Below are 18,545 nucleotides of genomic sequence, written 5' to 3' on the forward strand. Positions count from 1 at the left end.
TTCATAATTAAAAAGGATGTAGGAAAAAAAGCGAGGCATATTTGGCGACAATATTCTGTCATCCATTTAGGCAGTGACCTGCCAGAGTCATTAGTACATCGAACAAAATGTTTAGTAGCAATTTGTCTGTGTTTACGTTCTGAGTTCAAATTCTGCCGTGGTCGATTTCGCTTTTCATCCTTTCGGGGGGGTCTATAAAATATGTACCAGTTTAACACTGTAATCGACTTCACCGCTTCCATGAAATGTCAGGCCTTGTGCCAAAATGAGAAACCAGTATTTTGTCACCCATTCAGGCGATGGATTTCCAGAATTGTTAGCACGTAGGACAAAATGCTTTGGGGCACTTCGCTCGTCTTTACGTTCTGAGTTCAAATTTCGCCGAGGTCGACTTTGCCTTTCATATTTGGGGTCGATAGAATAAATGCCAATCGATGTAATCAACTTTGCCCCTGCACGAAATTGGTGGCATTGTGCCAATATTTGAGACTAATGTTCTGTCATCGTTTGTCATATCTGGTTTAAAAATACTTCCAAGTCTTTCTTTCATATTACAATCATTGACGAACAGAAAACATACTCGTAAGACTATCACGCACCTGACCATTTATAACTTTCCTTTCAGGCAAAAGTCCCGAAGAGATGATACAGAAAAAATTCTTAACTATCTACCTCAGTAAATGTGGGAGCGTCGAAACAAAATGAGACAAGATATAAGTTTAGTGTCATATTCCTATACTCAAATCGCTCAAATGTTTCCATTGATGCTAGTATACCGAGGTTATTTAAGTAACAGTAATACATAAGAAAAAATTAGAAGAAAAACATACAGGAGTAGTGAAAATAAAACATTTATTGCATTTCTGTATCTAACAAGAACGCAGACACGAAGGTATGTTAACGCGTTTTAACGACAGCTTTCACTTCAAACAAATTAAATATGTCACTTAGCTGTGTTCTGTTATATTTTATCGCATTTTCGGTTGGATATTAAAATGATGGAATTTATCGTGCAGCTGGAGGCTTACAGTATGTTCTGAGAGAAAAGATAATCGAAAAATATTAATGATTCAATAAAAATTAAGCATATATAGTTTTTCTCTTAACGTGGGAAGAAATTGAGATAAGAGGAGTGTGCATTCAAAATGCCACTGCCGAGAGAATATGGTTAAAGAGCAAGGTGTGTTCAAATAGCCGTGTGACATATCATCTAGAGATTAAAGTAAGAGGTGTATAGGAGTTGATACGTACAGCACAAAGGGAATTTATTCATCGAAATATCATTAGCAAATATTATCTCGAAAGAATTATAAAATTTCACAGAAAATCGTGTGAATAAATCTGGTGCTTTTATACATAATGTAGATTTGTTTTCATAATCAGAAGAACACCAATACATACATACTTACATACATACATACATACATACATACATACATACTTACATACATACATACATACATACATATATGCATACATATATATATATATATATATATATATATATATATATACACATGTATATGTATGTATCGTGTGTGTACATATCTATAAATACACACACACTCACAAACACAGACATACAGTGTATAAAGCCAGGAGGTACGAGAGGTGAAGATACATTTATTTATCCATATGAATTCTATATGGCTACGGCCGTTTCGTAATCTTCATATAGGATTGATTTCAGGATGCAAAAAATTACACGTAGATGTTTGCATCATTATATATATATATATATATACTAAGCAATAAAGGATTTAGCAACGAATTGCCTTACCACAGACCGAATTTAGAAATAGCAGTCAAAGAGTTATAGCTATTTCTTCTACTAAAAAGGGAGATCTCAGTAAAATATATATATATATATATATATATATTATAATTGTATAATTTGTAAATATACAATTGTATTGCATAATGATGAGCATATATATATATATATATTTGTATGTGTATATATGTCTCTGTGTGTGCGCGCTTTTATGTATGTATATTATTTTTCAAGTAAATTATCACAGCTTAAACACTTCATCCTTGGACAAAGGTATGTATCCTGTTAGTATAACCACATTCTCACGACATACACATTTGAAATGAGAGAGGCAATCGTATATGTATATGTTTGCGTGTATATGTGTGTGTACACTTGCAAAGAGAAAGTAGCAGAAAGTGTGGTAATAGAAAGAGTGAAGCATTAGAAATGAGAGAGGCAAATCGTAAAATATTGAGTTTGATCTAATTTTTGCTTAATTGGGGGTCAAATTGAAAAAAATTTATATGCCATGACCCAATCGAATCTACTTCGAAAAATCATAGAATTGAAGAAATTTTGTATATTGTACAATTGTATTAAAAACGAACATGGTAACAGACAGAGAAAATCTGCCTTTTATCATAAGAGATATATATATATATATACATATGTTTGTATACATATAAATATAGATATGAATAGATATATATGTAGCATACATAAATACAAACACACACATACTCATATACGTATACATATGCATACATACATACACACACACTCGCACGCACACACACATGCATACATAGACAGACAGGCAGACAGACACACACGCACGCACATACACACGTATGCAGGGCAAACGCACTGATTCAAATTCGCTTTCTAAAATACTATGAAATACAAGACATTCAGCAAATTTGGCAGAAATAGGTTCTTGCCCAATTAAATTCCTTAACTAGAAATATCTAGTAACTTGTGAAAAACAGAAATACTGTTAATCAAGTTAACATTTGTATTTCGTTGCTATTATGTATGTTGAGATGTAACAAATATTTTAAAATAACATATGTATGTATGGACTGTAGTACAGACCCATACATACATACATACATACACACATACATACATACATACATACATACATACATACATACATACATACATACATACACACATACATACATACATACATACATACATACATACATACATAATACATACATACATACATACACACACACACACACGTCTCCTGTTATCTATGTCTCACTGCCCTCTTTGTGTATGTATACCTAAATATAAATGCATAAATGCAGATCCATGCAAACGTTTATGCACACATATACAAATGCGCACAGATGCACGCAGGCATCTTTATTGTTTGTTTTTGTTCATTAATAGTGAATGAATTTTTTTCTAAGACTGACAAGTTATTCAATCAATATGTTCTTTGCAAGTTTTTGTTGAATTGATAAACAAAACTAACAGGGAATTTCTAGAGATGCGTTTCAGTGGAAAGAGTAGACGCATGCGTGAAAACGCAGGATTTTACTTTTCGCCTCACAGACATGTATATGACTCTACGCACACACACGCATACACACACCTATATACACATACACACGCACATACACATTTCCATTTAATTTTTTTGTATATATGCTGACATACAGAAATGAATGAATAGCTAAAACATAACATAGAAGCAGATCCCTGCAATCACAAAATCAATAAGACACACACACACACACACACACACACACACACATATATATATATGTATGTATATCTTAATAAATAGATTTACGTTATATCTATGTATGTAACGACATTCACACACACATACATATGCATACATACATATATATACGTGTATGTATGTATGTGTATATATGTATATACATACATACACACACATATATATACGTGTGTATGTATGTGTGTGTATATAATATATATATATAATGTGCATGTATGTATGTAGGTATGTATGCATATATGTATATACACACTCATATATATATGTATGGATTATATATATACTATATATATTATATATATATATTATATATATATATATATATATGGATATATATATATACTATATATATATATATATATATATATATATATATATAATATGCATGTATATATATATGTGTGTGTATGTTTGTATGTATGCATGTAAGTATATATATAATTTCTATCCACTGAATCGCTCAATCCCACTCTTTCTTTATGTCACTCATTAATATGAATGGATATGTATTTGTGCATGTTGGATGCAATTTGCTTAGCTATAAATAATCGTTAATATCAATAGATGTGTTAATGTACAAAAACGAAGCAATTTGATGTTCGTTAGATGTGTACTGTACAGAAGAAATGACCAATCATTGAAGCCTTTGTAATAAATATCTCTTTTCCGATGATTTCCTCTGCTGTGTATCTCATGTTTTTAACATTGTCATTGTTTATCTTTGTTGGAAACATGACAATGCATTAATATTTCCGTTTGAAATAACATGATTATTTCCTCACACTGTCAATAATATTTTTGTAAATTCATGAATGCCACTACTTTCTTCACATCTTCTGTAAAGAGCTTAACTTGTCGGCCTATAAATCGTGTGTGCAGATTATTCCAAATCATTTTCGTATGAAGATTCACTGCAAATACATAGTGTATATATATTGTCCAATTGGGCATCTATGAACCACTTTCAGTTGACATTTATGGTATCGAAATTGTTAGAAATCACTGAGTTAAAAGACCCTTGTACATGGTCGCTCGGCCTGCAAATGATCGCAGCCAAATTTCTTTCAAATATCACACCGCTGTTTAAAAAAGGATAGTTAGGCATGAGACAATCAAATCTTAGATACTTCTAAAGTACACGGGATCATTTTGTGATATATCTGACCAATCAAGGTTGACCAAGGCTAAGCAATAACTGGAGTCCCACATGTAAAAGAGTATATTAGAAAATAAAACAGGTGTCAAAGCATCAGGCTCTTGACAATGCCATATTTAGCTGTGCACATATTTGCTCTTCATAATCACTTGGTTTTAGGTCTACATGCAGTTCTACTGAAAACGAAACAATTCTTCCAAAACGAAAAAAACAAAACATTATGATTGTTTGAAATTATTTGTATTACTTAATCGATGTAAATTTTATGGACTCATATTTTTGTTTTAAATTCATTTCCTGATGCAGTGATATAGGTAATGTGTTTTCTGAGAAATTTATACTTATAATATATTTCCAAATAATATTCGCTGAAGCATCGATCATATATTGTACACGTATTATGAAGATCTGTAAAATACATCTTGTATTACCGTAGACGCATTGTAAGCATCTTGACAAGGGATCGTTTTTTCTTTTGTAATTATAGAGGTGACATAAATACCATTTAACACTTATAAATAGTTATATCGTTATTAAGGTTATTCTATTAATTTTCTCGTTGGTATGTGGCATACTTTCAGAAGGATAGCTGAATATTATCGAGTTTTTAGCTGGATTTGTATATAAGCAATTTTTTTTATTTTTAAATGATATTTTTTTTATTTCTTCATTATACATACATGGTGAGAAGATAAATATATTGGACTAAAAAAACATAGGCAGTTTATTTTTCCTTTCTGATGATCAGACACAATAATTCCTTAAGGTTTTTCAGGATTCTACATAACTCTTCTCGGAAAAATATCTGTATACCTGTACAACTGTATAGGCGCAGGAGTGGCTGTGTGGTAAGTAGCTTGCCTACCAACCACATGGTTCCGGGTTCAGTCTCACTGCGTGGCATCTTGGGCAAGTGTCTTCTGCTATATCCTCGGGCCGACCAATGCCTTGTGAGTGGATTTGGTAGACGGAAACTGAAAGAAGCCTGTCGTATATATGTATATATATATATATATATGTATGTGTGTGTGTGTTTGTGTGTCTGTGTTTGTCCCCCCAGCATCGCTTGACAACCGATGCTGGTGAGTTTACGTCCCCGTTACTTAGCGGTTCGGCAAAAGAGACCGATAGAATAAGTACTGGGCTTACAAAGAATAAGTCCCGGGGTCGATTTGCTCGACTAAAGGCGGTGCTCCAGCATGGCCGCAGTCAAATGACTGAAACAAGTAAAAGAGTAAAAGAGTAAAAGAGTAACTCACTCTATTACATATTAAAATCCCGCCTAAACTATATTTTTTCGTATCAAAACAATAACACAATAAGAAGTATGGATTAGATTGATTTGCTTCTTAAGATTGCGTAAAGATCAAGTTAATAATAAAAGAAGAGCCTCTTCCTCAAATGAAAACTATTTCAGATTATCATTATTCGCCTACTTATTGCGAATAGACATCCTATTATCTACAGACGTTACTGAGAGCAGATGCAGTCCTATTCAAGAAAGAATTTGTCTAAAATTTACTTCATGGGCCGTGAAGGTGTTTAAACAGGAAAATTTGGTTTAAACAATATTTGCCAAATACAAGAAGGTAATAATATTATATGTAGAAGTGTTCGAAAATATTGCTGAACTTGAATGAATGATTCATAATGAACTTTTTTTGCACATTTTGAAGAGATGTGTCAATTTAACTTTCATTACATTCTTTGTATAAATACGATATTCCGAATCATTAGCCTTGTGGATACTTTTTTAGAAATAGCGACGGCAACACTGCATTAACAGCATTGGTTCTCATGAAAAACAATTTTCTAAATTTGAAAAGTTAAACAAAAAGAAAAATATCTACATCGATTATCAATAGAAAAGTATGTGTCCTGCCTCTTTGTCTCAGTGGGCGTGTTCTCATATATGACTAGCAGCACTGATTGTATTACAGCATCAAACACTTATACGCATACATGACAGATACATGAGCGCAGCACAGACAAGCATACAGGGACACAAATGTTATACATACACACAGATATTTATACACATCCCCACACATATATGGGGAGTGTATGGGTATATATATATATGTGAGTGTGCGTGTTTGCTGGGCAACAATATATACACATTAGCATATCCACAAATTATATCATAACGTGTTAAAACACGTAATGATATAATTTGTGGGTTATCTTTCGAAAAGATCGCTCAACAAATGTTCAAATGAATTTAGAATTACTCGACGTTGCAGCATTTACTTTACAAAGTGAAAGGCCTATCTTCTGATACACGATATAAAGGAAATATGTAGAATCTTATCTCTTGGCAAGTTTTGCCTTACAGAACATTCTATATCGAGAACAATAGATCTCATCAGGTGGTAAGAAAAAAAACAATAGAATCACTGTGTGACCAGCAGTATACGGCTCTCTGATTTCTGGGGTTAAGGAGTAAACTACCCGGAATAGAGAAAAATAATGAAGTAATGGCTAAGAAGAGAGAGGGGGAAAAAGGGCAGGCAGTTTATCTCCCAGTGAACAAAGCTCTCGTTAGTTCCAAAGTTGTCTCCAAGCATTCCACATAAAAATAATTTCATTCATTCGCTACAATCAGTTTTTCTTTACTTGTTCCTCATATAGATTGGCTTATATTTCTGATGTATTCAATTTTTATGCTCCATGGATGAGACTGATGATTTTTATAGCGTTTGTATATATTTTATTTGTACAAAATAAAGTTTGATTCATTGTCTAAAGTTGAGGAGCTTCTTTGATTATATATTTTGTGCCTGCTTGCAATTCAACCCTCAACAAATTTAGCATAATAAAAAGAGCAACAAGGCAGAAGACATACTGCACGACCCAAAATAGCAATAAAGATAAATGGTTAGGGTTCTTCTATCTCTGCCTAAACCAATCACACATACACACACCGACACAGACACACACACACACACACACACACACACACACACACACACAAACACACACATGCGCACACATGCGTGTGTATCTGTGTCCGTCTAGTAATATATATATATGTATATGTTTATGAGTATTATGGATACACACACATATGTATATATATATGTGTGTGTGTGTGTGTGTGTATGTGTGTGTATGTATGTGTGTGTGTGTGTGTATGTGTGCGTGTGTGTGTGTATGTATGCGTGTGTGTATGTGTGTGTGAATGTATGTATATCACATTACATACTAATGTTAGTTATGTATACCTAATGAAGCAATTGCAGCAGGGTTCTGTATAAAGTTCTGCTGAACATTCCTTGGTGTATTGTTAGAGTGTAGAACGTCAAATATCAGTTAATTAATCACATCTGTTGCTTCTCTATGTCGAAGAGTTGCCTGGCTGTTCCAGAGAAATAAATCATTTTCGTAACCAATTATTCGCATTCATATGATTTATCTTCGTCTTCAACATTTCGCTAACTGTCACATCGAAAAAGTGCACCTTCACAAAGCTACGATGATTGTGTGTACCGACAGTGAAATACATATACTCATATATAATATAATATGTATATATACATATGGACATTTGTATATATACATATTTTTACTGTTTACTCTATTATGTGGAAGTGTAACAGATAACAGTATATAGTATTCTATGTAAAAGTACGAGTATAATAATTGGTGCTGCTATAAGTCGCTCATATCTCATTCGAATACAGACTGACTGTTCGCAGCTTGACTGAAATCCAAGAGAACAATGTAGAAGTACACTTGTTCGATTTATTGTAGACTCGGTTTAAAATTAATGACTTTCTTATAGTACATTCTACCTCGATGTCAAAGTGAATAGATACTTTCTGTAAAGCTATTATTAAATATAATAATGAGACAATCATTTCATAGAAACTAGTAATCTCTTACTAGGAGTTCCCTATACAGGAAATTGCACTCTTTCACACTCCTACTTCTATTATTCCTATCTCAACCACTCATACCTCTAGCATTCATGTCTTTTAAGCCAAGACTAGACTTCGTAAAAGATTGCAGAATAAGTCCGTTCAGTTGCCATATATAGTTCCGAAACAGGTTTTTACAGCATTTGATCAATTTGTTGTAGCATCCTCCAGTAAATTTTCTAAATTATCCTCTAAAATAATATCTTTGATATAGGTTTACTAAAGCAGGCATGGCATAGGTTAAAGTAACAACGACAGTTTTCATTTTCAGTTTTTCCTCACATCGAAAATAACCAAACCTCCAAAGTTACTATAAGTGCTGAGTCTCCTAATATCTGATGACATCTTACGATAATTTAAGGTAAATAACCCCAAAATGCAGAAAACATTTTAACTCAGAACCATAGTTGATATTTTATATGTTCAAAAGTACCTCAATATTGAACTAGTACTAGTTACATATCTTCTTCTACGTGGCACTCCGTCGGTTGCGACGACGAGGGTTCCAGTTGATCCGATCAATGGAACAGCCTGATCGAGAAATTAACGTGCAAGTGGTTGAGCACTCCACAGACATGTGTACCCTTAACGTAGCTCTCGGGGAGATTCAGCGTGACACAGAGTGTGACAAGGTTGGCCCTTTGAAATACAGGTAGAACAGAGACAGGAAAGAAGAGTGAGAGGAAGCTGTGGGGAAAGAGTACAGCAGGGTTCGCCATCACCCCCAACCGGAGCCTCGTGAAGCTATAGGTATTTTCGCTCAATAAATACTCACAACGCCCGGTTTGGGAATCGAAACCGCGATTCCGCGACCGCGAGTCCTCTGCCATAACCACTGGGCTATTGCACCTCCACTAGCTACATATATAAGACATTCGACATCCAGAAAATGACTTGCATTAATAATGTTGCACCACCTTAAAACACTTCTCCATTACTGCCAACAGGTCACTGCCCCTTGACTTGAGACCTATTGAAAGAAACATTAGACAGAAAAGGATTTTATGCTAAGTACACTGTAAAATATAATAACTCCAATAAAGAATATTACTAAACAATATTATTATCACGTAGACAATGAAGCGTCCAAGTTTAGAAATAGAAAATCTTGCTAAGTAGTTGAACATAAAACACAAACCACTAGATACTAGTACAAGACCGGAAATTTTGGGGAAGGGGATAGTCGATTACATCGACCCCAGTATTTAACTGGTACTTATTTTATCGACCCGAAGGCAGAATTTAAACTCAGAACGGGAAAACAGACGAAATATACCGCTAAGCATTTCGCCCGGCGTGCTAACGATTCTACCAGCTCACCAATATGACCTCCTTACTAGCCTAACTTATTTCATACAAGAATAAACAGGAAATATAGGTTATACGTCACCATCTGTGAAAAATGACATTAGATAATTAATCCAAAGAAATAAATGGGGAGATAAAGATTATGATAGAATAAGTAGAAGTGCAAGTAACGTAAAAAGATTAAAAGCTGCATGGAAGAACTGAGAATGAAGTTAACTAACAGAAAAGAACTTTTACAAATTAACCTCTGTTCTAGAACTAAAGTAAGACAGAACGCAAACATACGATAAATTTATCACTAGAAATGGGCAATCTTTCAGCACAGTTCCTGTTTGAATACACAATCTAATCTTATAAGTATACGGTCTCCAAAACAAGCATATCCCTTGGATGGGCTAGAAAAAATAAGATAATTTTGGACAAATTACATATATACATACACCTACGTGTGTACAAACAGACGTATAACAATATCAAGAACTGGGTTAAAAGAAATTTAAAAGACGTATTCCTAACGTCGGAAACTATCTAAATTTTCGGATTCCTCTTGTCTCTGAAATAGCTGTGATACGCACTGCAACCATTTGTGTTGCATTCACACCCACATTTCCAATCTGAGTGCAACTTATGTCCCAGTCCGTTCTCCGCTATTCCTGGATAGAAAATGACGTCAGCGTGACATCATCCAAAGTCAACTACTGTGCAAATTCTCTTGATCTGTATATCATTTTATTCGGTTACTACTGGGGCAGTTTTCCTACGAAGCTTAGCACATATTTCGCTCAGGTACTTATTTGCCTCTGTTTATCTCAGTTGTGTTTTTTATACGTAATGCGATGCAACTTATACCGTTTTCCCATCGGCATACGCGAATATCTATCTACAAACACACAGGCATGCACACACACACACACACACACACACACACACACACACACAACACACACACACACACATGCATACATATATATATATATATATATATATATATATATACACACACGAGGGAGTGCTGAAGAGTTCCTGGCTTTGGCCAAAAGAAAATACAGGAGAATCCGTTAATTATGATTTTTTTTCAATAGATCCCTCTCTCAGACTTGACTCACACACTTGTTGCAGCGAGCCTTCTGTTTTTCTAAACCCTGTAAACGAACTCGGAAATTCGGGCTCCCAGCCAGGCATTTTGTGACACCCTTAAAGCCAGGAACTTTTCTCTGTGTGTGTGTGTGTGTACGTATGTATATTCGCATGTGTGTATGTAAGCTTTGACAAGGAGAATACAGTGAGAAACTCGTTTTAATGCGTAATTCTACGACTGTTTCAGCGACACTTCACCAGAAGCCGTAATGTTATTGAATATACGAAATAATATATTGAATCAGTGTAAATACTGCTTTTACGTCCTGTCCTTGTCACAATTTTTTCTTTCCTTGTTTTTACCCCTCTGCAAGGGAATTTTATTTAATTCCCTCGCAGGAATGACTGGTTCGACGAGCGTGTTCTGTCCTTACCTTCGAAACACGCATGGAGTCGAACCGGGGACAGCTGATGAAGGGGAATTTTCCTTGTGTTGTTTGTCCTGTGTTCTGTTTTTTCGTTGTTAAAAAAAGTCCGTTCCTTTGTTTTTATGTTTTCGTTTCTCGTTGAGTTCTACGTCTATTTGTGGTGTCCTGTACTCACATATATATATTTATATATGCATGTATATATACATGTAGATGTAGGTACGTACATATATGTTTGTATGTATGCATATATTTTATTTATTACACTATTGTATGACTGAGCGCCCTCGCGTCGTTTCGTCTATAGATAGATAGATAGATAGATAGATATTACTTATTCAGTCATTAGACAGAGGCTATGCTGGGGCAGCATCTTGAATAACTTTTTGTCGAATAAATCGACCCCAGTACTTTGCTTTTGAAGTCTGGTGCTTGCTCTATCGATCTTTTTTCGCCGAACCGTAACTCTGAGGGACGTAAACACACCAACACCGGTTGTCAGGTGGTGGTGGAGGACAAATATAGTCACAAAGACACACACACACTCACACACATACACAGACACACGCGCACACACACACACACACACATATATATACCAGGGGCTTCTTTCTTTCAAGTACAATTCCACTTTCACAAGGCTGTTGTTGGCCCGAGGCTATTGTAAAAGACACTTGCTCAAGGTGCGACACTGGAGGACTAAACCCTGGACTATGCGTTTGGGAAACTATGTACTGTTCTTACCACAGTACATAGTTATATAAACAAACACATCATACACACATACTTGGAGAGGGGCGAAAGAGAGGCTGAGAGACAACGACAGAAGGAAAGAGAGAGATAGAAAGAGAAAGAGAGAGAGAATCAGCGGAACAGAGATAAAAACTTTCTCTACGTTTCATCGCAAAAACTGCGAAAAAGTAAACAACTTGATATTGCTTTTTGTTATCTGTAATACTCTTAGCTTTTTGTTATCTGTAATACTCTTAGCCTCAAATTCATCTCTATATACTGTTTACATAAACAGGTCTCAGCATAAGTAACACTGGGCTTTTAGACCGATGTATTTGTAAACACACACAGGGGCACAGTCGTATACATATTACGAGAAGTAAAACATATAAACAAACATATGTGGAGTTAGATGAGTGACATTATTTAAAATAATTTTGAACTATTCATTAATCAGAGTAAAGCCAGTTTATACTCTGACATACACAGGGTCATACGCACCTGCATACACACTCATACATTCAAACACAATCACACACACTTTTCATTCTCCCCTCTGCCTCTTCTTTCAGTGTTTTCTTTTCTGCAACTTGTTTGTATATGGATGTGTGAGTGTATGTTGTATGTATAATATATATATATATATATATATATATATATTATATATATATATATATATATATATATATGTAATGTATGTATGTATGTATGTATGTATATATGTATGTATGTATGACATTGAAGTTTTAAGAATAGCCTGGGCAAAGTTCAGAGAGCTCCTACTTCTTCTGGTAACAAAGAGCCTCTCATTCAGAGTGAAACGTAGGATGTATGATGCATGTGTACGAACAGCCAACACTTCAATGTCACGTGATGACGGGATTATGGATTCCAATTAATGTCGCTTTTCCTGTCACAGATCAATTCAAAGACTAACGTGCTGAATCTTAATTTTATAACGTAAGATATATATATATGTATGTGTGTGTGTGTGTGTGTGTGTATCTATGTATACTTATGCGTGTGTATATGTTTGTCTGTATGTATGTATATAGTTGGAATTTACAAAAAAAAAACCAACAAAATACAAAGACAAGTGTGTATATATGTGTATATATATCTATGCACGTATGTATCAATATATTGCTATTCTACATAGGCGATGTGAAACAATACTGGAAAGTTTCTATAGTATATAGCAATGTTAATAGAAATAACACCAGAAGAAAACGTCAGAATGTTGGCCATACTAAAGAAGATGCGAAGGAAACTGTAACATGTCATTTAAGTACCATAAACAGGAGTAAAATGATTAAACATACATTCTATATATGCCGTAAGGCCCGACACACTCAGTGAACGCCAGGATACAAAATTGACGATTTGACCAAGCATGACATGTAGAGATATATGCTGAACTAAGTTACTTATTCTCTGTTAATACATGGCTTGTATGCAATGCCATCACAGCTTTTGTAATTACATAACACGTTTGTGACAAAATAAAAATTTCGTATTTAACATCTATAAAACAATGAAACAACGTTACATCCGTCATTTATTGATTCTTCCGGTTAATATTTGTGTTGTGCCTTTTTCCTCAAATGGTTCATTACACTTTATTTCTTTTATCTCATGGTCTTTTCAGAAATGAAAATAAAATTAAATTGTACTAATTCATGTTTCAATGATAAATATCAAACGGAAAGATAAAATAGCGGACTGAATTGGGGAAGAACTGGCTATGATTCTCGATAAAGAAAATTTTAGGAGTGAGATTCGCTACGTGATCTCTCGATCGGCAAGAAGAAACAAAATCACACTCAGATTTCACACTCTAAGTGATCTTTCAATCTACTAGTAATAGCCAATACGCCCTCAAATCGCTCTCTATCTTCTTAAGAAAAGATATGTTAGATAACGTTGTGTAACAAATTTTTTTTATTCATTTCCTTATTTATTCATTTATTTATTGTCTTTGGCCAATAAGTGTTATTTCCTATTTACTTCTGTCTAGAAATCGGAGGAAATGACAATTATTCCTTTCAAAAATTGCTTTTGTGACCTGGACATCAATAGTTTGAAACTGATGTATTTTCCATTACATTTCAGACAGATTCAGTGCTGAGTTGCTGAAGCAGAAATATCGTTATAGCAAATATTCTGAGCATGACTCTTAGTGGCTGACAATACGTTATAGCAAATATTCTGCTCAATACCACAGATTTGCTGACCAGTTGCTTGACCTTAACCACTTGAGCGTGTCCCTTAGTGGCTGACAATATATGCCTCTTTGATCATGAACAGGAGCATTGGGGGAGCATCATGGCCATGTTGTTGAGAGGGATTTTTTGGGGTTTGAATAAATGCAACAAAAGCAAAGTTTGAAGGGTAAGCAAATAGGGAAAAACACTTTCCAGGGGTCAGCAAATAGGAAACAACAGTTGATACCCAAGGACAAAAATCATGTCACACAGTTTAATAATAATCGATACTTGGCTGACCAGAGAGAGAGAGAGAGAGAGAGAGTAACAGGTATTCTGGAAAAGTGTATGATATGTGCAAGTTATCCAGCGCCAGATTTGCTTAAAAGGTTCCACCTTGCGAAACAAATTTGTGTAAATAGCTATATTTCTCGGACGCCAAAAACGATTAATAGACCTAAACTAAATATATCATTACCGTCTTTGGGACAACGATCCAATCACACACACACACACACATATTGATGAATGGATGGATAGATGGTGGGATGCATACATGGACGGGTGGATGTGTATGCTTATGTGTGTGTTTGTGTGTGTGAGTGTGTATGTATATATATATGCATGGATGTACATATGGGTATGTAAAAATATATCTGCATGTATATATATATATATATATATATATAGAGAGAGAGAGAGAGAGAGAGAGATAAATAGATAAATAGATAGATAAACAGTCAGACAAACAGACAGACAGGCAGGCAGGCAGACAGACGGACAGACAGACAGATTTGTATGTATGTTTTGGGTGCGCATCAGTGTACGTATACATACACATGTGTGTGTTTGTGTGTATGGGTATGTGTGTGTGTCTGGGGTGGCACCTGTCAGAATCGTTTGAGTGTTGGATACAATGCTCCGCGGAATTCGTTCCGATTTTCTTCGCTATGATTTTTTAACCTTGTCCTGCCACCGAAAAGCAGCGACACTTGTGTCACGAGTTGTGCCGAAGAGTTAGTACTATTATTTAAAAAATCTATGGAGACACAATTTCATTGATTTAATGGGAAACACACAAACACATATACGTACGCGCGCAAACACATACATCTCCACAAGCACTCAATGGCGAAAGACCGAGATGATTGGCGATTTGCTCTGCTCGAGAAGTTTCATCTGACACAGCGAAAGTGACGTTGTAAAAGCAGTTAGGTGGACCTTGTTCTTTCATCCAGTTAACCTCCGTCAAACCTTCTCCGCCTCCCCTCTTCCTAATTCCCATTCGTCCATCACCATTCTAACTATAATACTATTTAACTGCTGTAATTGTATGAGACCGGAACTGCACATATTTCATCCCTTTTTGTGCTACCAGTGACCTCTTAGAAATACTTCTTTTTAATATTAACCCTTTTTAATATCACCCTTTCAGATATCACTTTCCACTGATCATCCCTCTCTGAGTTATGAGTTATCTCTCCCTTTCCCTAAAGTACAGCTTATTTCTGTCATAACTTATTAACGCCCTGTCATACATGCCAAAGACATGTCCGCCACTCACTATATCCGCTCCTACGTACCTCTAAACTCCATCTTTGTCACTGTACACCATCTTTCTGCACAGACCATTCTGTCACTCTGCATATCATTTTCCTGTTTTATGGTCAGTTACAGAATTACTATAATGCTGCTCTCTAGCATTTCTCTACTTCCACTTCCTCCTTTTTGAGCTACTCCCATTCTTTTGCCTTCCTTCTTCCTTTCAACTGATACTATCGACCTCATGCCCATACTAGGTCATCGTTCATTACATCCATTCTACTACCATGTCTTTTTCTTCTCACACTTTTACACTCTAATCATCCACTCTCCCCGCTCCTCTGCCCATATTCTCCTTTATAATCACATTTTTGAATCTTTAGAATAGAATACTCCGCGTCACCTCGTCAGCACCATATTTAATCTCTCTTTCCACCTTCTCCACTCAACCTTACCTAACATTGTCTGACCATGTATATCCTCTATTGCAAGACACCGCTTCTTGTCCCTCCATCATACTTTAGACTCTCGACGCTTGGCATAAAGCCACCTCTTTCTCTCCTACTTAGTCGAGGGGAATATTTCTGCTTTCCTCGTTACTTAGAAACCACTCTCGTGCTGGTACCAAGTAAAATGATCACAGTATACGCTATAAAATGGTTGGCATTACGAAAGGACTCGGGATGTACGAACCATGCGAAAGCAGACGTTGGAAACCAACGCAGGCCTCCAGCTCGTCGAATTTTATCGAATCGTCTTACTCATGCATGGAAAAATGATGATGATGATGACGTATATGATGATGATGGTGGTGGTGGTGATGGTGACATATATGATGATGATGATAATGATGATAGTGATGATGATGACGATGATGATATACATATACACATATATAAAGACAGGCGTACACACATACACACGCAAACACACATGTGCATACACACACGTGTGTGTATGTATGTGTGTGTGCGTGTGTGTGTATGCGTGTGTGTGTGTGCGTGCGTGTGAGAGAGAGAGAGAAAATGGTTGTTCGAAAGAACAAACCTTCCATGGTCTTACTGTATTGGCGATTAACTTACAAACTCAAACCTCTTTTTTGATACTTGGCGATGATGTTCATGTTTTCATTTAGTTGCTAACAAGGTCACAAAAAAAAACGAAAAGAAAAAAACATATGTCCTCTGTCTAGCTCCATTTTTTTTCAGTGTTAAGTATGACAAAATAGTCTATTGTCATGTTACATAGTGGCATAACTTAAAGTAACAACTAAATGATAAATAATATATATATTTTATAGTTGCGAAACTTAGAACAGATGTGTAAATATGCTAAGAATTGAATTTCGTACATAGTTGGATCAATATCCTCTTAACCTCCAAATAGCCAGTTTAGCCCAGATATCCCGAAGTTATTATCGGATATATTTTTCTTGCACATTAAATGTTTGATTTGTTTTTATTTCCACATTTTTGATTCTGGCAGTTTACACTATTTTCTGATAATGATCGCTTTAAAAAGATAATATTTCTATATAAAAAAAAAAAACATTAATAAATGTGATTAATTTTCTGGCCAATTTCAAGCGGTGATCAACATTTCCTCTTCTACAACGTTAACTAGAAGTCTATAGTATTTATTTTTCCCATTGAAACTTTGCCTCGTTTCACCTTAGACAGACATGTGTCGCACTATAATCAGTGGCTGTCTACAGTCTACACGTGCTAATCTATGCAATTTTGAAATTCCGTTCTAAATGACTGTTTAACAATAAATAATGACACTTCCTTAATATAAATGAATGACTTTCCGAATGACAACAGTTGCAATGCCTCTGGCCACGAACATGTTTCTTTAAATCAAGACACTTCCAATACCGTTGAATGTATGCATTCCACATTTTATTATTTTATTTTTACACGTTTACTCTGTGTGGTCTAGAGGCAGTTTTAACGCCTTTCTCTTCCCATCGTACACTGCTGGGAACTAAAAACTACAAACATCCATATGGACACTTAACGCTATACACAGTCAAACACAAAAGCGTATGATACCGACGTACACCTCACGCACACAATCGCACGTCAATACAACAACAGTACTTGAAGACATGGAATATTTTCATGAACAATGTAAACGAACACACACAATTTAAGCGACAATAATATCTAAGAGATACAAGTCGTTTAACTCGTCTATCAATAGACACTACAGTCATCGCTATCACTACTAGCAAAGACAGCTACAGCAACAACAATAACGATCAATGCGTCTTACTCTGGTGAAGTACACAAATTTCATCGATGGCAGTATATTACTGTTGTATACTTTATTGATCTTGGAGTTAACTTCAACGAGATTTGAATTCAGAATGTTGAGGAAATATTAGGAAATACCGTAAGTTATTTATTCTAGAATCCTACCGATTCTAATGCTTTTCGCAGCTCAATAAAAGAATAATAATTTCTTTGAGCTGAAAAGCAATTTTGTAGGTGTTAGCATAAGGGATTGAATAGAAAAGAGTGATATATATTTTAGACACCGGAATGATATTGAAGATTATTCTATACGTATACATACACAGTAAGACACATGTGCACACACGTACGTACATGTATATACTCTTTCTTTCTCTCTCACACATACATACACATAAACAT

The 18,545-nt window shown here is 35.2% G+C and overlaps 1 long non-coding RNA gene across 1 annotated transcript in view; it reads left to right on the top strand.

The window, feature by feature from the left end:
* Nucleotides 1–2,980: 2,980 nt before the first annotated feature.
* Nucleotides 2,981–18,545, top strand: part of LOC118763766 — a 22,356-nt gene continuing 6,791 nt past the window's right edge. The window contains exons 1-2 of the long non-coding RNA XR_004999520.1: nt 2,981–3,006; nt 4,083–4,086. This is a non-coding gene — a long non-coding RNA (uncharacterized LOC118763766). The remainder of the gene's footprint in view (nt 3,007–4,082; nt 4,087–18,545) is intronic.

This window comes from Octopus sinensis, linkage group LG6 (assembly GCF_006345805.1).
Source record: "Octopus sinensis linkage group LG6, ASM634580v1, whole genome shotgun sequence".
NCBI lineage: Eukaryota > Metazoa > Mollusca > Cephalopoda > Octopoda > Octopodidae > Octopus > Octopus sinensis.